Here is a 15,485-nt window from a genome sequence, read left to right as displayed (position 1 = left end):
ACCTAAAAGTTAAGCCAGAGAAGTGCCAACTATTTAAAGAGAAACTCCGTTATCTTGGGCATTACATATCCAAAGAAGGCATCTCCCCAGATCAAAGCAAGATCAGTGCAGTGGTTGAATGGCCTATACCAAAAACCGAAACCGAACTTCGTGGATTTCTGGGTTTAGCAGGCTACTACAGGAAATTTGTTCCATCATTTGCAAGAATAGCAGCACCCTTGCACTCTCTGTTGCATGGAATACCCATCAAGAAGAAAGACAAGCGTAAACTCAGTAATGGTCGAGGTATTTCTGCTTGGGACAGCTCGTGTTATAAGGCCTTTGAAGAGCTGAAGCAGAAGTTGACAACGGCACCTGTTCTTGGACACCCAGATTTTTCAAGACCCTATATCCTGGAAGTTGATGCCAGTCATGATGGTCTTGGAGCTGTGCTTTCACAGGACCAGGAAACAGGGAGAACTGTGCTGAGTTACGCTAGTCGGTCACTGCGACCTGCTGAAAAGAACATGACCAACTACAGCAGTAGGAAATTAGAACTCGTCGCTCTTAGGTGGGCTGTTACAGAGAAGTTTACGGATTTCTTACTTGGTGCACAATGTACTGTTTACACAGATAATGACCCCCTGAGCTATGTACAAACTTCGGCTAAGCTTGGTGCCACAGAGACGAGGTGGATTGGGGAATTGGCTCAGTTCAATCTGACCATTCGTCACAGGTCCGAAAAGAAAAACAAGAATGCTGATTCTCTTAGCAGAAAAGTCGACCATGGGGCAGAGTCCACAAAACTAGAGGAAGTTATAGTCGTCATGGCAGAACATAAGGCAACACCTACAATGTTACCAACAGACTTGAAGACCCAAATCAACCAGGACAGACAAATTGTACGCGCAGAAGCCATTCATGCCCAAGACGAACCACTCCCATGCACCCAAATACCATCTGTGTCGACGGTAGAAATGGAGAAATTGCAACGAGAGGATCCAGCCATTTCAAGATTCCTTTATTACTGGGACCAAAGTAAGCCACCAACCCTGCGAGGGATCAGCAAAGAGGATCCTGATACAAGGAAATTACTGAAATGTTGGAAACATATCGTAATGCAAAATGGGGTGCTCTACCGACAATCCTGTACAGACAACAGAACGGTAAATAGAGTTGTTGTCCCAAAGAAATTGAGAGGAAGAATTTTGAAGGCTAGTCATGATGAGAGTGGACATCAGTGTGCAGATAGAACCCTATCTATTTTGAATTCCAGATGCTACTGGCCATACATGACTAGAGATGTTGACTCATACTGTAAGATGTGTGAGCGATGCATGCTTGGAAAGCATGGTCCGAACGTAAAACCAACCTTTGGTTCCATCATTGCCAGAAAACCATTGGAAATTCTAGCCATGGACTTTACCCTTTTAGAGAGAGGATACAACGGATATGAGAACGTTCTTGTATTAACAGATGTATTTACTAAATATACCCAAGCCTATCCTACTAAAGATCAATCTGCGGAGACTGTTGCCAAAATCCTTGTAAAGGAATGGTTTGTCAAGTTCGGGATACCACATCGACTTCACAGCGATCAAGGGAGATGTTTTGAGAGCAGAATAGTTCATGAGTTGTGCAGTATCTATGGAGTCAAGAAGACAAAGACTTCACCTTACCATCCAGAGGGAAACGCACAATGTGAGCGATTCAACCGAACCATGCACAACATGTTGCGAACCTTGCCACCAGAAAGAAAGACACTATGGCCACAGTTATTGCCAGAGCTCGTGTTTGCTTACAACTGTACTCCACATGCCACCACCGGATACTCTCCATTCTATCTCTTCTATGGCAGAGATCCACGGCTTCCCCTTGATTTGTTGCTAGGACAAGTTTTAGAAACAACCGACACAGAGTGGGTGACCGAACATCAAAACCGCATCAAAACCGCGTTTCAACAAGCAAGGGAACGTACTGAAGAAGAAGCTCTTAAGAGGCTAAAAACTCTGAACAAGAATGCGGTTGACCTTGAAATTCCCATTGGTGCTCGAGTCTTTATCAAGAATCACTTCCAAGGAAGGCACAAGTTGCAGGATATATGGAATCCAGAACCATTCAAAGTCATCGGCAAAATTGAGCCATCAGTTTACATCGTCAAATCACTAAGCGGGGACAAGGAAAAGTCCATTCATAGACGAGAAATCTTGGACTCAAAGACACTCGTGAAGGACATCAACCCAGTCTCTAGAATTGAAGCCGATGTGATAGAGGAAGTGGTAGAAGAAGAGGATGATACTCAGGCTGGAGAATTGCCTGCATCTTGTCTACTTTACATCCAAGACCCAGAAAAAGAGGTGCCAGCTAAAGAACCACATCATGTTGGTCATCTTCCAGCAGGGGAGGATGAGACTAGAGAGGAATCACAGCCAGTTTCAACTCCAGATGAGGATGCAAGCCCTGGCCCTGATATGGACGACATGGTAGTGGTTGAAGAAAGTACTTTGTCTCCAGCAGGGGAGGAACAGAAGGAAGCCATCCAGGAGGTCAATCCAAGAAGGAGTCAGCGATCCTGTGCTGGGAAGCATTCCAACCCATTCAATTTACCCAGGTCAGCAATACAGAATTAAGTTGCATCGTCAACAGTTGACCCCACCCTGTTGTCAAACATAACCCAGTCACATTTGTTGTTCATGCAGTTATTGTCAAATTCAATGAAGTAGCGCATTTTTTATACTAAGTGTCCCATGTTAAGAATATTGTGTCTTTCCAAGTTACTACTAGCTCAGGTTGTTAATCGAATGTTATTAGAATTATTAGATCATGTAGACAATGTGATCTGCTTCACAGCAAGAATTTAAGCGTTTATTGGTTCTAAGTATGTGACTTAGAAGTGAGATACATTCTCGTTCTAAGAGTGCAGAAACCAGTCCCATGTTTGTGCCTTCAGAGCAAGTGCTGTGAAAAACCTTTTTCTAGGCATTTGAGTTAGTTCCAACCACATACTTATGTTTGAGGTAGCAAAACAATTTGATGATTTAGGAGTAGTCATTTTTTTGTTTGATTTTTCTATTTAATCTTGGATAGTTATAAGGTTTGCGTCTAGTTAGGTGTCAGAGTCAACTAATTCAGCAGGGGAGTGTGAAGAGAGTTTCAAGTGTTTTAAAAATAGCTCGTAAACTTCGCCCATCTTCGGCAAATTCCGGCAGTTTTCAAATTGTAAATACATAATTCCAGTAAGATTTCATAACCTTCCCATGTATTTTACTGTTACTATTATTTGGCTGCAAATCAATTCCTTCTTCACTAAAGTATTTTCATTTTAAACAATCTTTGTGCAAGTCGTCACGAAATTCGGCAGAAGGAAGCACGCTCTTGCCGAGGCAGGTCATAGAGAACATCACGCTCGTTCATCGTACTTTATTTTTCATCTATATTTCAATGTGAGTACACTCCTCGAGCTATATAATATATGTGTTGTATACCAACAACAGAAAACATTGTTGATGTGTGTGATATTTCTAATAGTTGTAATTGTAGAGACGTAATTGTCCGTACTTGTAATGCACGTGGTCAGTGGCCGACCCCAGTATATGCAAACTGCAAATCTTGAATTAACATTGCTCCACAATTTTATATTAATGTATTACTGATGCTTTTTGTAAGCTTTTACTTGTCTTGTATGTACCTACCCAGCATATATTATGTTTGGAATCGCTGTTAATAAGTTGTCTTTCGCGCCAGAACAGGCAATCCTTTGTTTGTCTATAGCTCACATGAGTTACTTCCCTTGCCGACACTCGGTGCAGCAGTAGTTATTATAGAAAATGTGAATGTACTCAGGTTGTCAGAATGTGATAATTACATTTTGCGTGTCTCATGATTCTGTTGTTTTTGGGTTTTTTTATTGTTCCCAAATCCAGTTATTGTTATTTAGCTATTGTAGCATTTGTGCCAATTTTGAACCTTAGTATTATTGTATTGTGTTTTTGTTAGGTAACTTGAACGCCAGTACGTTGTGACTGACGTCACTCCGAGCTTGTCATCACTGTTGAGCAAGTCTCCTGGGGGTGAGTTCATCAGTCTGAAGTGTATACTTTCATTCATAGGTATTCCAGATTTTGTTATGAACAAGCTGTTGCAATATGTTGGTGCTTTTCTTCATTGTACTGTAAATTAGAAATACCTTTTCATTACAGTCACATGTATGTCAGTCCAACTGTATGTATAAGTTGATTCATACTTGGAATTCTAGTCACATTTTCATATCTTATATGCAATGTTCATCATTTTTTTGCTGAACTAATTGTCACTTCATACCGATACTTCCGTCCACCTGTCTGGGAATGTCAATATTGAACTTTGTATGTTTTATACAATGTCAGGTGTAGGTATATTGCATGCTGATGAAGCAGTATATAGAAATGTTTTTTCGTTCTGTTGCTCAGTGACTTGTACCTAAAAGAGATTGTGATATTTGTATGTTGTAGGTTTTCTTTCTCATTGTTCAAGTCCAGAAGATTAAAGATGCATTGAACATTCAACACCTTGTGTCATATTTTCCGCCCCACATATACAATATTATAAAATGTAAGAACAAATGAGCGCTATAGATACATCCTAAAGCATGCGCTTGTGAAAGGTGTAAACTATTATCTACATGTATTATGGGCCAGTGGCCTCCTTACTGAATAAACTGTCTGTCTGTCTCTCTGTCTGTCTGTCTGCAATATGAGAATCAGGGCAGTATCCAGCCCTAGCAGATGCCTATCTTACCAAAGGAAAGTCATGATATTCGAAGTGAGTTCAGTAAAGAGTAGCTACAGACAAACCTGTCAATATCAGTAGCTCAGAACCTGAGAGAGAGAGAGAAAAAAAAAGAGAGAGAGAGTATGTTATATACATATGGAAATTAATTAAGCAACACCAAATTCAAAGACACATAAAAACTTAACAAAGTTTAACGAAGTAATTTTGATGATTGATTATTCAATTTTGATGTATTGACATACAGCATGAGCTTTTCATGGGTTGATATGACGCGCGTGAAGCTTGCACAGCGCACGTGCATTGCTTTAACCTCAACTTTCGAAAAATGCACTTTTTCCCTGGGGTGTTTACAAGCGCAGGTTGTCGATTGCATTCGGTTTTTCATTCATTTCAATGTCATGGCACGTAGGAAATTATCAGAGGCCACTCGTTGGCAAATAATCGGCATGAGGAATGCTGGTATGTCTCTAAGACAAATCGGGACTCAAATCGGACGACATCATTCCATAATTTCAAAACTTTTGAAAAAATACCGGGCCACTAATGAAGTTAAAGACCTGCCTAGACCAGGAAGACCCAGGAAGACCACAGTCCGGGAGGACAGAGCTTTACTGAGACTTGTACGGCGCAGGTCCTTCGACTCGAGCTCTCGGTTGAGACAGGAGTGGCTTCCAGGGAGACCCATCTCGAACAGGACTGTTCGGAATCGTCTGAAAGCTGCAGGATACCGGGCAAGGAGGCCAATCAAGCGACCCAGACTGTCTCCAGCCCATAAGGCAGCCCGACTGGCCTGGTGTAATGACCGTTTGCACTGGAACATTGCCTCTTGGAGGAAGGTCCATTTCTCAGATGAGAGCCGGTTCTTGCTGCACATGGTGGACGGTCGTACTCGGGTCTGGAGGCAGAGGAACACAGCAATGGCTCCACGGAACATCCAGGAGACTGTGGCCTTTGGGGGAGGTTCCGTTATGGTATGGGGGTGCATTTCCATGAACTGCAAGTTGGATATCATTACCATCCGTGGCAACCTTAACGGTGTTCGTTACCAACAGGAGGTTCTTGACAGGGCTGTGGTACCTCATTTTGAGAACCATCCTCTGGCAACGAGACCCATATTTATGGACGACAATGCTAGACCTCACAGGGCGCATGCTGTAAATGATTTTTTGCGGCAAAATGCAATTGACAGAATTCCATGGCCTGCCATGAGCCCTGACCTCAACCCCATTGAACATTTGTGGGACTTTATTGGCCGTCGTGTGAGGCAGAGAGACCCACCAGTCCATAATCTCAACGAATTGACGGCTGCCCTGCATGAGGAGTGGAACAGGATCCCCCAGAATCAGATCCGGAGACTCATCCAAGGAATGAGGAGGCGTCTGGAATCGGTGGTGCGTGCGCAGGGAGGACACACTAGATATTGATGAAAGTCGGTGTGCAGACTCTCAGATGACTGTTCTTTCTTTCCATGTGACATTTGTGTTAATACACCTGACAACAACGTCTGTGGATGAATAGTAAATTGTGTCCATTTTTTCATGAATTTAAGACAGTTTTAAGAATTTGGATTTCGTTGCAATAAAGCAAAGACTTGATACTTTTTCCCTTTAAGTTGTTTGTCAGAGATCGTCTGTTGAATAAAAAAGTGTCAAACTATATCAACCCGGCATATTTTGATTGTCAGAACACTTCAAAGTTGCTCCAATAGAAAAAATTGGGGTGTTGCTTGATTAATTTCCAGGTGTATATAATATCATATCGTATCGTTGAGGCTGAAATGTAAGCTAAGTGTGTGTCTGGGGATATAATATTACATAACTTCCATCGCAGACAACGACAAGCGTGAAGGGCGTATTGGAGAAATAAAGAAGCGACCAAACTCTTCCCACGCCCATAGTTCCAATTGTGATGAGCTCGTATTTGTTTCAGCAGTGTTACAGCTGGGTGTTGTTGTTCGTAAAACGTCTTTGATTATATCCATATACCACATCAAACAGAATGAAAGTCGGGATAGGTATGTATTGGACATGTAACTTATGCCATACAGAATAAAAATAGTGAAGGGTATATTAACACACACAGAATGAAAGACGGGAGGTGAGGGAGGGTATGAATACCATGTTCAATATATACTACCGACAGAAAATAAGGGAACCAAGAAATTGAATGTAGATGACTTTGACTGTGACAGGGTCCGTTATCGTGGCGTATCTCCCAAACGCAACGTCCAATGACAATGGAATTTCGCATAATGCATGCCCAGCACGTGCTACACGTGCATACAGAAGTTAACTCCTGTAAATGTACTGGAGAAGTCGCAATCATTATTGCAATAGAGATTGACACTTACTGACAGAAATGCCTCCGAGGCAGTATCTCGGTGTATCTCGGTGAAGCAACAAAATGGAGAATTGTGGGGATAGGGGGGTGGGGAGGGAGGGAAACATCATTATGTGAAGTTGCCGGGCAGATGGGTAAATCAAAAAGTGTAATTTCACGCCTGTGGGATAAGTACCATCAAACGGGTGGGGTTGCAACGAGACCTGGGCGTGGTAGACAAAAATCAACGACACCAAGACAGGATCGTCTCATTACGTTAATTGCTCTACGCGATAGGTTTAAATCGGCCCCTGCCATCAATAGAGAATTCCGCACACTCACTGGAAGACGCATTTCAACCTCAACCGTTAAAAACCGACTCTATCAAGCTCGTCTGTCACCCTTTCAGCTCACCATAAGCACCAAAGATTGGCATGGGCTAGGCAGCATCAGGGAGGGGCTATGCGCCACTGTCGTTACACCATGCTCTCTGATGAGTCAAGGTTTTGCCTACGATTCACAGATGGCAGAAAACGTTGTTGGCGTCGGAGCGGGGAGCGATATGCCAGAGCAGCAATTCTTGACCATGATCGATATGGAGGTGATAGTGTCATGGTGTGGGGTGGGATTATACATGACAGACGATCAGATTTGGTCATCATTAACGGAGCCATGACTGGTCAGCGATACGTTGACCAAATATTGCGTCCTGTTGTGGCTCCATTGGCTAGAGCTATCGGCCGAAATTTTGTATTCCAAGATGATAATGCCAGACCACATCGGGCCCGAATTGTCTCCGCTTATCTCCGACAAGAAGGTATCCAGACATTGGACTGGCCCTCTAAGTCCCCAGACCTGTCCCCAATTGAACATCTCTGGGACGTTCTTGGTCGAAGGATGTACGCCAGGGACCCAGGACCCGCCAACCTGGCCCAGCTTGGTGCAGCTGTCCAAGAGGAATGGCGGGCAATACCACGGGGAACCATCCGGAAATTGATTAACAGCATGCCATCAAGGTGCCGTGAATGTGTTGCCCAGCATGGTGGACACACCAGATATTGAACTTGACGCCTAAAATTGATTTAGTGGATATTTAAAGCAGTTTCAAATTCGCTATTATTTCATTACTTCCCTTATTTCTTGTCGGTAGTATATTAGGTTGAATAGAAAAAGTGAAATGTTTCTCCAGCATCGGCGCGTCACTTTTATTTCGCTGGGTAATAATATTTTGTTGCCATTTTAAAAAAAAATCATTTTTGACTCTGCCATGTCCCGATCATCCATTTGTCCACTATAAGAATGAGTGTGTGTAAGAGCGAGAGTTACTTAATCTACAACTCATAAACACGTGCTTAACTTTCCGAGCTGAATATCTCAGAGAACACAATGACAATGTGTTCCTCCCTCGTCACTTTTTTTTCTATTGACAATTACAAAACAAAGTCCTATCCCCCTCGCCAAAATGTGCCGGAGAAACGTTTAATTACTTTTATGTACTTTTATGCAGGCTTATAAGTCAGTGTGCGAAATGAATGTTATTACCCATTTGGGCTATACGTTATCTATTCTTTTAATTAAACGTTACTGCAGACCTTGCATCTGAAAGACCCTGAGGATGCAAGCCATTTCTTTCTCGGTTCCTTTTGTATTATCAATATTATTATTGTATAGTCACTTCTTATAAACTGAGGGTTGCTGGTGGGGTCCATGGGGTAGGGAGTGGTGCTATAAATCAGGGCCTAGATTTTCGAACCTCTCTTAGTGCTACTATAGTCGTACGTTATTGCCAATGAGTGGCAGTTACGACTATGTTATGGCTAAGAGAGCTTCGAAAATCTAGGCCCTGGATTACAAGGCGGGCGGCATTCACGGGTCGTCTTTGCAAGAGTGAGATTAAAATTTCGACAGTTTAAAACACAATTAACATGTCATGTAGGATTTATTCTATATATGTGTAGTTGTGACACATTCACACCTTATTTGTACAATATGGTAGTGTCCAGAATGTTTTTGTTAAAAATGACAAAAATTAATTAGAATTTCTTCATAACATTTCAAAGGAATTTTAACAGTTGTGAAACATATATATTTTAAAAAAAAGAAACTTTTACGAAATGTCATGATAATGTTTTGAAAACAATATAATGACTAATTGTAAATAGCAGTGTGGAGTTGTGTAGAAAATAGCGATATTTGGGATGCTCCGAAACCAAGCTTACAGCATCGACTTGAGCACGGCGGAATATCTGCGCCAGAATAATCAAAACAAGCCCTCAGACGACTGGCAAGGGTTAATATTATCAACACTGTTTAACTACATCCAGAGGGTTAATATCATCAAGAGTCTGAACGACATCCAGGGGTTTATATCATCAAGACTATCTGAAAGACATCCAACGGTTAATATCATCAACAGTGTTTAACGGCACCCAGGGGTTTATATCATCAACACTATCTGAACGGCATCCAGGGGTTTATATCATCAACACTCTTTAACAGCATCCAGGGGTTTATATCATCAAGACTATCTGAGCTGATAATAAAGAACATCAGTCATGTGATTTTATAATATGCTAAGAATTCGTGATATTCTCATAACACAATTTACCTCCTAGTTGCCATACGGATATATCTGAAGTCCAATAAAATTCTAAAGATATCACGCACATAAATATGCTTCACAGTTTTGAATTCTTCGTATCTTGATACCATCCACTATTATCTCAGACAAACTTAAAGTGCTTAAAATTAGCTCTCAAAATTGTCTTCATCGTAAATGTCGCCATTTTTGTTTCCAAACAAAACACAATCGCGATTCACATCGTTATTTGTTGTATGTTTTGAAATGTGAAAATCTGATAAATACTGGAAGTATTGAATTTCAAAAATAGCGCATTAATGGTCACTGATATCAAGTTGTCACGTAATCAGTAGAGATAATTCTGATACGTCGCCAGTGAATCCAGAATCAGTTTTGATGCTTTCGAAAATACACTTACACACATGCTGAAGTGCACTTTGCGTCATATTGGATAGTGTTTACTAAATCACGTTTGGCGAAGGCCAGTATTGAGACGCCAATTACATCGCGTATCACATTCGGCTGCGACAAATGCATCATTGATTTCACAGACATCTTAGAAGCAAATTACATACGGTCTTTGTCACCAACACCAACTGTCTAGACAAAACGAAAAAAAATGTATTTCTGGCTTCTTCTCTTATTTACAATGCAAACATGTCACAAAAGTACACGAATATTCTGGATCACGCCGATTACTTAACGAACGATCCATGGGAAGAGCCCTCGCAATGTCCCGTGTACCCTTGTCAACGGAGCAGCCAGTTGGTAAGAAATAGGTCAACAGTAGTGATGTCACACGTCAACATTGTTGCACATACAAGGCAATTTCTTTGAGGTGAAGGTCGGTTGAACACGAGTAAACACAATGGCCCTATCATTCCGATTACACTTTCAGCAATATGATGTATATTCTGCTTCTCGTTGAGATACTTTTTTCATGTAACTATTTTCAGCATCTACATTTAACCTTGTTCAACATCATATATGTCAATATAGGGTATGCCTTTTATTATTTGAACATTTTTGATTGGTTGAGTAATATTTACATGGGAAATTCACTCATTAAGTGCGGCATACCACATTTTAAGCCTTTACACAAGTGTTACAAGATCACACGTAGCCGTGACATGTGATTTAGTGCCTGTGATGTACTGTATTCAGTACTTTGGGATTAATATTGCAGTTTCGTATGAACAGGTTAATGAACCGAGATTTAATTTAACTTATAAGTAAAACTGACACATTTCATGATAAAGTATAGACACAGGATATGTAAAGGCATTGTCTTGTGACGTTTACATAGACAAAACAATTAGGGATATAAAACATATAAACAAAAAATAACAGTAACATAAAACAAAAGAACATTGTATGATTCATTGTCATTGTTTTCAATAATACAATCAATTCAATTTCGATCAAAACACTTTGATGGCGGGCTCTCTAATTCAAACGGTGTTTGTAAGAAAGTTGTTTATAGACATTTAAACATAATCATACAAAGAAAAAAAATATATGAATGAATATGAAGGTGTTGCGAAATATTATTTTTCATTTGCAAGAGGTACGCATGTTGGTCACAATAAGATATGTATTGGGGGCGCGGTGGCCAAGCTGGCTAAAGCGCCACGCTAGTGATCCAGAGAGGTTCTGGTGTCGGAATCTAGCTCACCTGTGACCAGGGGCCCAGCTAACACGCGACGTTCCCACAACGTTATGTTTACGTCAGGGTTTGGTTACGTCGGGAAATGACGTAACTAGGACGTTATTAGAACGTCCTAGGATAACGTCATATCACAACCTTGCCACAACGTTACACATTACGTTCTCTCTACGTCCTTGCAACGTATTTTTCATACTTTGGTGTAACGTACTTGTAACGTTGTCAGGACGTTCGTTTCATATATTTTGTTTACTTGACCTGTTAGAAGGTGTTTGTATTTGCAGTTGACCATCTAATTATTTATCAAGACGATATCGAATCTAGAACAACTTTTGAATAAATTTGTTTTGTTTGCTTTGTTAAATGCGTTCAACTGAAGCAAATAGATAACTTCACGTTTGAAGGTTATAAGAATGTCATTTACAGACGTTGTCACAACGTTACGGTTTACGTAACCAGGACGTCGTAACAGCGTGTATTTCAGACCAAGGTGCAACGTTCGCATAACGTTGGGAGGACGTTCTGTCCACGGCTTGCCAGCACTGACCCGTTGGAACATCGTTACATCTTATTCTCCTCATCCCGGAGTTTACTTGATGGAATATCATATTTAACAGGATCGAAGCATGTGATATTTTCTATTTAAATTACCATATAGATCTATCTCTTCAGTATATAATGAAGTTTATTCATAGTATTTACCTTATTTTTGTTGCATACAATTTATTATTATATTATACACTTGTTGTTGTGCTCTTGACTTCACTCATTTCAGGGAAGTTATGAAACATGTCTCCTTCTAGATCTTTTAACCCACAAGATCCAGATTGAGGCACATTACACATGACTTCTTCATGTGACGTCATTGCCTGTGCGAGCACTTTCCCGCTCGCTGACATCACACTTCTCGCGCGGCTGCCAGTCCTACGTGTACAGGGTTCTGTGTCTGTTCCTCACTTTTAAAACGGGCTCATCGCCATAACAGTGAGTAGTTTGTTTATTGTTTTGTTTAGCTTAGTAAATTATATGTATTAATTCAGAATGTACTCATTAAGAATAATGAAACTGACTCTTGATTAGATCTATTTACTTGTCCTACTTTTTACACATCCGAAATTCACAGTGTCATTTGATATATTTTTTTAACTGTCAAAATCGGATAATTACTCGGAGCTCTGAATTTCTAAATAACATATTAATGATCACTGATATCAATTTTGCATGGAATCATCAATGATAATTCTGAAACTTTGCCGATGAACCTAGAATCGGCTGGGATGTTTTAAAAAATACATGCTAACAGTAAGTGCGTTTAAAAGTTCCGCCATTTTGGATACTGAGTAGTGTTTACATACCATATCGTACGTTGATTCAGGGTAAGCGATTTTATTCTTTGAGTGTTTCTCTTTGTCTGAATAATATTTACATAAATATAGTGTAGTATACCACATCTGAAACCGTTAGTTGTTACACAAGTGTTATTAAACGTAGGCATAACTGTCGCATGCTCCAAGGCGGTACGGAGGCCCATGGCTAGGCCCATGGATGTAATTCTATCCTTCAAAGAGGCAAGTCTAGATAAGAGGACATTTCTGCCGTGTGAAATACCATTCCCCTCCCTCAACCCACCCACGTGGTTATCTTTTTGAAATGAAAAAAATCCGATTTTACACCACGTAGCATTTTCGGAAATTTTCAGACATCTAGCCGTCTAATCATTGCTTACAGTGGCTCAATACGCTTAGTATATTCAGGGGAAGAGTATCGTAGCAGGAAACAGAAAATTAAAAATAGATACGATACAATCATTTGATCATTCATAAAAAAAAACTGTCGAGTAAGTGCAGCGTGACACCATGACTGACGCAAAATCACGCAGAACGACAGCAGTAATTATCGGCATTTCTGGCTTCTTCTGTCATTTACAATGCAAACGATAAATACATATAAATACACAGAGAGTCAGAATAATTCTGATTACTTACATCTCACTTTCATGTACAAAACATCCCTAAATCAAGGAAACTGCTCGCAAAATCCTGTGTACCCATGTCAGCGAGGCCGCTATTTTGAAAGAAATCGGCCCTCGATAGTGATGTCACACGTAAACATCGTTGCACATGTTAGGCAATTTCTTGGAGGTGAAGCTCAGTTGAACAAGAGCAAACACAATGGCCATATCATTCCGACTGCACTTTCAGCATTGTGATTTATATTTTTCGTTCAGATACTTTTTCATGAAACTAATTTCAGTATCTTGATATATCCTTGTTCATCATCATCATATCATATGTGGATATAGGGTATGCATTTTCATTCATTTAAAGCTTTTCATTGTTTGAATATTTACACGGGAAATTGACTCAGTAGTGTACTATAGGATCTATCACAGTTTAAGCCTCTACACAACTGTTAGAGGATCACACGTAGCCATTACTGCAACATGTGCTTCAGTTCCTGTGATGTACAATATTCAGTATGCTGGGACACACATTGCAGTTTCATATGAACAGGCTAATAAACAGCAATTTAATTCAAAGTTATAAGTAAAACTGATAATATTGATGAACATGATTTGTACATTTTCTGTGTAATTTTATAGCCGTATGCAGACAACAAAAAAAACCTCGGCATTCAGGGTGTTAAAAATGTAACGGCATGTTCTAATCTTGTGCTTTTGAATAACATTTAGTCTTGAAGCTAAACTATTCTTTTTTCAGATGCACGCTGCCGCTGGGAAAGATGAGGAAGTGCAAGTCTAGAGTGAAACGTTTCTAAGCAATGTATTATACTGGAATAAATGGTTCAGTGTAAACAAAAGAAGAATCTCTGTTATTTGTTACCAGGGCTCAAAGTAGACAGTTTCGAAAAATGCAAACCACACATTCATAATTGCCGAAATGAGTTTTCGAACTGTTGATCACTTTACCTTTTTTCAGCATTCGTAATTTAAATCTAACAAAAACAACGGAAACTATGACTTTTAGCCCTGGATATTGTTATGATCATGGTGACAACAGCCCAGAAACCTAATACAAATATTTTATCCTCAGACTACTGTTCGTTCTGAGTAGGTATATACCCAAAACAACTATAAATAAAGTTGTTACAACGTTATGTTTATGACGTCACGAGGACGTTATTTTTGGGTCGTATGAACGTAGAAAATAACGTTGTGACAACGTTATGTTTATAACGTCACGAGGACGTTATTTTTGGGTCGTATGAACGTAGAAAATAACGTTGTGAGGACGTGTTTTCGACTCCACAAAAAAGACGTAAGTGGGACGTTATATGCTGACGTTCTGGGGACGTAAACGTAACGTTGAGACGTCCTCAAAACGTACTTTTGATAGCTGGGGGCCCGTTTCACGAAACTCTCGCAAGCCTAAGATCTCGTAAGTTTTCTCGTAGCCATTGTGCCTCCTATGTTGTAACACAGGAGTTACGGATACTACGAGAAAAGTTACGAGATCTTAGGCTTACGAAAGCTTTGTGAAACGGGGCCCAGGTGTTGGATGTTGTATTGCCCGCAGTCAGTGAAAAGGTGAAATATATACCCCTGGAAAATGTATTGGCCAACTGGACAGGCTATAATTTATAAGTTGTAAGCCCAACATGCAATTAGCAAGCAGCGGGCCGCCGAACAGACGCTATTTCATTCACTTTTATTATCAGTCAAATACATCTGCAGAAACGGGAGTCGACAAAAACAGAGTATATATCGGAAAGGACCATCCAAATTGCTATGACATGCTTTCTGCTGTAGTACATTGGCATCTTTTCTTATAAATAGTGACACTACCAAAATGTATCCGCTCACACTGGGAAACTTTGTATTGGAATAGTTTTACAGGTCATCTTTAATGTTGATGTATAACGTTGTGCATAACCGCATAAATCTACTTCATATGCATTTATGTCGTTCAGAAATCAGGCCGTATTTTCTTTCTTCACACTATGGGTAAAGACGACAAGTTAAAAATACACATCGTAGCAGAGTGTTTTAATCGGTGCGCGATTAAAAACGGAGAAATTTACTGTTTTTCAATGCATACGCAATTTTTGGCAGTGTCTATTTCTCAAACCCTAGTTGGAGGCGCATATATATTTGTACCAACGGATAGGAAATTTAATATTTTACATTTCTGTGTACATCTAATTGTGTAG

This window comes from Haliotis asinina, chromosome 15 (genome assembly GCF_037392515.1).
Source record: "Haliotis asinina isolate JCU_RB_2024 chromosome 15, JCU_Hal_asi_v2, whole genome shotgun sequence".
NCBI classification, from domain to species: Eukaryota; Metazoa; Mollusca; class Gastropoda; order Lepetellida; family Haliotidae; genus Haliotis; species Haliotis asinina.
The sequence above is the reverse complement of the archived record's forward strand: the minus strand, read 5'-3'. Positions refer to the sequence as shown.